Source organism: Myxine glutinosa, chromosome 13 (assembly GCF_964187855.1).
Source record: "Myxine glutinosa chromosome 13, kmMyxGlut1.1, whole genome shotgun sequence".
Lineage (NCBI taxonomy): Eukaryota > Metazoa > Chordata > Myxini > Myxiniformes > Myxinidae > Myxine > Myxine glutinosa.
The window spans coordinates 97,744,945-97,750,280 of NC_136273.1; the positions used below are offsets into that span (position 1 = coordinate 97,744,945).

The 5,336-nt window shown below is 41.2% G+C and overlaps 1 protein-coding gene across 18 annotated transcripts in view; it reads left to right on the forward strand.

Moving 5' to 3' along the window:
- Window positions 1-4,340: 4,340 nt before the first annotated feature.
- Window positions 4,341-5,336, forward strand: part of LOC137439133 (sialic acid-binding Ig-like lectin 8) — an 85,296-nt gene continuing 84,300 nt past the window's right edge. For 5 of the 18 annotated variants that reach the window (XR_013621274.1, XM_078767797.1, XM_078767803.1 and 2 more), the window contains exons 1-2: window positions 4,362-4,471; window positions 4,702-4,743. The gene's annotated coding sequence lies outside the window, so the exon portion shown is untranslated. Of the gene's footprint in view, window positions 4,501-4,701; window positions 4,805-5,336 lie in introns of all 18 variants that reach the window. The other 13 variants (XR_013621275.1, XM_078767791.1, XM_078767798.1 and 10 more) reach the window with 7 other exon arrangements.

Below are 5,336 nucleotides of genomic sequence, written 5' to 3' on the forward strand. Positions count from 1 at the left end.
TGGGTAAGACTCATAGGATAACCCGATGTCTTCGATATCTTGTTTGATAAGCTTTGCAGCTGCCTGCACAAGCTTGATCTTCTCTTGATCTTCTGTGTTTGTTTGTTTCTGCTGTGTCTCATAGTAGTCTTGCAGCACCACCCTGGCTGTTGTCCTGATGGTAACCACGTTTGGTTTCCCATTGATCTCGGTGTATATTATTTTCTCGCCGAAGTGTTTTTGCAGACCCCTCTTCATATGGGTGTAACCGTATGGTTCATGTTCGCTGTGTGCAAGCTTCTGCTGCATGAGGTCAATTAGATCATTTATGGTGATCTGCTCGTCATAATTTTCTTCTATATACTTCACAACCTCCACGAATGCTGCTGTCCTCTCATCAACGACAGGCCGACCAGCCTTCCTCCTCTTGGAGTCTTCTGTGTTTGTCTGATACGCTACTGGTATCTGCTTGTATGTGCGAAAATTCACACTGCAAGTCTGGTGGTAGACTGCATCTGCTGCATGTAGGTCATGCACATGCAGAATCCGTGCCTTCACAGTCTCTGACCAGTCATCACCTCGTGCACGACATGTTGCCAAAAGCGTGTCCTTGAATTCAATTGTCCTGACTTGGAAAACACTGACTTCACTTGGCTTCTTTCTCTTTTTTCCAAACTGAGCTGGTGTGCCACAAAACAGGCAATCAGTACTGTAAGAGAACCTCCCTGTAGTCGATCTTAGTGTAGGACTCTCACTGCTTGTACTTGTTTCTGACTCTTGTTGCCTGGTGTCCTTGGCTATCTGTTGTGGATTAATGTATGTCCAGCGACAGTCTTTGTGTATCTTATCACCAGGTACAGCATGAATATTGTCTCCCCTTTTTTTACTGGCCTGGTTGATAGATGAACTTCCCTTCTCTCCAAGTGTTGATACTGACGACCCTCCTCAGTCCACAGACTGCTTGCAAATGACACACTGTTCATATGCCTCCATTTCCTGAAAGTGGAAAAAAAATATGCACGTTGAAAAATATGCACGCACGGTTGAAAACGTGCATGTTTGGAACTGGATCCTAGTCAGGGATGTGCAGAGGATGTTAGAAGGTTCATAACTCAGAAAAGAGCACTGTAGTTGTGGCGTGCGCGGCGTGTTTAAACTAGTTAGCAGAATATGTACAATGTAACATAATGTAATAAATAGCTAGCTAACTATTTGTAACTTTCTCGAGAACCACTCACCCAAACAACTTCAATCTTGACACTCCACTTCCATTGGTCCTGAGCAATACACCTGCCGAATATCAACTTAGAGTGCTCAGTTTTTTAGATTGTATTGTATTGTCACTATAGGGCGGATGGCAGTCATTTTGAATTTCAGGATACAGCTGTTGATCAGTGTGATGATGTGATCATAATAAATTCTCATCACTGATATTCTGTATGTTTTTTTGCTTCAAGGAAAAAAATACAGCATAGTCAAATCTAACAGAAAGGGCTAAAAATCGGTTTTTTGGTAGGATCATATTTATACATTTTTCAAAACTTTCCACCCATGCAATTCCTTAACACTTTTTTTTCCTCATTCAGGACATATTGAGGATACACAAATCAGCTGAGTTTGCTTATGTTGCAATTAGTGTGAGATAAAGTCACATTATTACTGGCCTATTAGAGAACTATTGCAGGAGAAAGCTGCAGGATTATTAGTTAGATTAAGAATAAAAAAATATGAAAGTATCAGACAGCCCGGGCAAATTCTTTTTTCACCTCGAATCCGAAACGAAGCCAGCTCGGCTTATCTTATCAGTTATGGACCCGAGGAAATGGCCAAACGTAATGTGCCATACTTCATCTGAAGGAGGCCAAGGCTTTGTTCACGTGAAATCCCACCTCATGGCCTTTCGCTTGTGCTGCATTCAGCACCTTCTATATGTTGAGCACCTGCCAAACTACCCATTGGCCTGTCATATTTTGCAACAGATGGGCAGACTCGGCTATGGTCTTGAAGTATTCCTGACCCACCTCAAGGATGTGGATACATCAACGCTCCCTATATTCTACCAGAGCCTTCTCAATGCCTGGAAAGGTCTTACAGTGAATCGCAAAGTGGACACATACTCCCCAGGGATGTTTGAAATTGAACCTCTGTTTTTCAACTCTCTATTCCCTGATGTATTCAAAAGCCGTGATTTGTGCCAACGCTTCATTGATGCACTGATGCAGGCATGAACAAAGTATGGCACCTACGGCCAAACTCTGGTGAAGGGCGGAAGACTGTGGAAGAAATTTCAAATATGACAGGAATTCGGTCCAAGAGGACAATCGGCTTAATATTGAGGAAAGTCGCACAAAAAGGTCATCAGCTACAGGTATTATGGACTCAGAATACACACGGACATCCTGATGAGTCATATTTCCCCAGAGAACTTCCACCTGTTAGCACACGGACAAATGAGTTGCAAGCTGCAAGCAGCAAGAGCCTGTAAAGGTGCTGCGTGTCACTAATTCTCGGTGTTTCTCCATTAAACGGAGAAGCACGCTGGAAGAGACTACTCCCTGCAGGGCCCCCCACTGAACCTGTATGGGAAGCGATGTATTGTAAGCAAATCACCAAAAGAACAGGGGATCTCCAGTGGCGCATTGCCCACTGGATCATCCCATGCAACACATACGTATGTGAGGAATTTTGCCCCAATATCTGCATGCTGCCCCTTTTGCTCTGTAAATGAGGATGTATTTCATTTTTTCATTGGCTGTGAAAGACCCTTTCCATTGTTTAAATGGTTGAACTTTGTGTCAGACAAATTTAATTTCAGATTTACTTTTCGCTCCTTTATTTTTGGGTTCAAAAAAAATGTACACAAGACAAAAAATATGAACTGTTGTGTTTTTTTGTAGCAACCTCAAAACTTGCTACATACTTGTCAAGAAAGGAGAAGCGTAACGGTAAAACGCTTCACCAATGCAACGTCATGACGTTCTTCACTGCGCTTCATGTTTCTGCAAGGGTAAAACTTGAATTTAATTTTTCCAACACCATGGCTGAACTTGATGTGTTTGTGGAAAAATGGTGTTTAGAATATGTTTGTGAAGTTCGCCAAAATGATTTGGTATTATCTCTTTCCTAAATAATCAAGTCTTTATATATTTTTGGTCGTGTTGCTTTATTTTATGCTTTTGTAAAAACGAAATGATTAATTGTTATACTCTCATTGTTTCCTCGCTTTCTTTTTCTCTCCTGTTTTGTTGGGATTTTTGATTTGTAAACTGTACATACACACTTTTATATTTTTGTAATAAAAGGAATTTCAAAGTCAAAAAGTTTCTCTTTCTCTTTCTCTCTCTCTCTCTCTCTTTTTCTTTCTCTTTTTCTCTCTCTCTCTCTCTCTCTCTTTTTCTTTCTCTCTCTCTTTCTCTCTCTTTTTCTTTCTCTCTTTCTCTCTCTTTCTCTCTCTTTCTTCTCTCTCTCTCTCTCTCTCTCTCTCTCTCTCTCTCTCTCTCTCTCTCCCTCTCCCTCTCCCTCTTCCTCTCCCTCTCCCTCTCCCTCTCCCTCCCCCTCTCTCTTTCTTTCTTTCTAACTCTGTTGTGGCCCTGACTTTGTGAAGGCAGAGATAAACCATCCTGGATGTGGGGGGTTTCTGGGTTTCTCCTGGGAGATCGATCAGCTGTCTCCGTGCCACGGGCTTGTTTAAGAGAACTGTCCGGGGCTAAACAACAACAACAACAACAATACCCTCACTGTCTAGCACATACCTCTGGGTGACAAGTAGGCCTAAAATTTCCAGCACGATATTTATCGAGTACATTTTGTTTGTTGGCCACTTCTCTTTTCTGGGACTTTCCGTTTTACATGCGCAGTCTACATCTCTTAACCTACACCATAATATATTTTGTTTTTATCTTGCATTGGATTAACACATGAGACGAGGTTACTAGAGAGGGAGGGGGGGGGGTGAGTAGTGCAGCAGAACCACTTCTCCTTTGGTTTCATAATCAGTTAATATGCCTCCGCTTTTGTTCATCTTGTGGTTACTTCCTGTACGTGCTTTCCAGCTGACCTTTCTGTTTCTTTGGAGTTTTGCTTTGTGGAGTAACAAAGACTCGGAATCCAAACGTCTCGCACGTCCTTTCGACCACGCTAAAACAGGTCGGTGGTCAACGTGTGCATCTCTAGGCCATCCTGCCAGCCCCTCATGTTAATGGAATGGAGTAACTGCACCACAAGGTAGAATAGGCTGAAATACAATGCAAATAGGACCTGATTTCACTTGTTTGTGCCATGCAAGCATTTGATGCGTGGTGGAAGGAAAATATGAAGCAAGATGAAAGTTCCTGAAATGTGGTTGATTGATGCAAGCACTTGGTTCAGAAGTGAAGCAGATTCGTGCACATAAACAACACTTGTGGTGACTCGCTTGCACAGATCTTCTGTGGAACCCAGTCAATGTGTCAGGAGACCACTGTGAGCGGTTTTTGGTCATCTTTCTTCCAAGGTACAGTATTAAGGTATCAAGTGCGAGTCGTGTGTCCGAGACTGATGTTGATATAAACTTTTGAAACAAAGGGCATCGGACGGTTTTCCGAATGACATTGGTGTAAATGGAAACCAAGTTGCTGATGTTATCCTGACACTGCAATTTATTTTGGTAGCAAATGTTCATGCTGTCATTTTATTCATGTTAAAAAAGTTATAAATTAATTATAGTGTATTTTGTTTCACTAGGGATGCAAATAGGTCTCTCCCAGGGTCTTTTCTGAAGAGCAGGTGAGTTATAGCCAATATCCTCAATAAATCCTAATCCTTGCTGACATCCTCACTGATTGTTGTGGGAGGGTAATGGCAAACCACCCAGCTTAACCGTTGGTAAACTGTTTGGTTATATTAATGATGATGATCGGGCTGTCATTGTTTAAGAAATTCAAAAATAGGCGAAGGAAGAAGATGAAAGTTTTCCTGATGGTGATGGTGATTTAGAAGCAAAGCATTATTACATTGATCATCATAATCGTCATCAGGTCACCTCGTGAATGTTGTGCATGAATCCATTGATTACATCATATATATATATATATATATATATATATATATATATATATATATATATATATATATATATATATATATATATATATATATATATATAGTTACGGTTTTGAGGTTTGTACAGTGGGTTCAATAAATGTTAAAGGTTTGCCCCCCATAGATAGTCACACAAGCAACATGTAGCCTAATTTGTAGTATAGTTATGTCTTAGTACGTGTGAGAATAGGCCCTACTGCCACCGATCATTCTACGTCCGTAACCTCAATACAGTTTGTTAACGTTGGTTCATTTTGGGCGAGTTAACACGAGGGAGG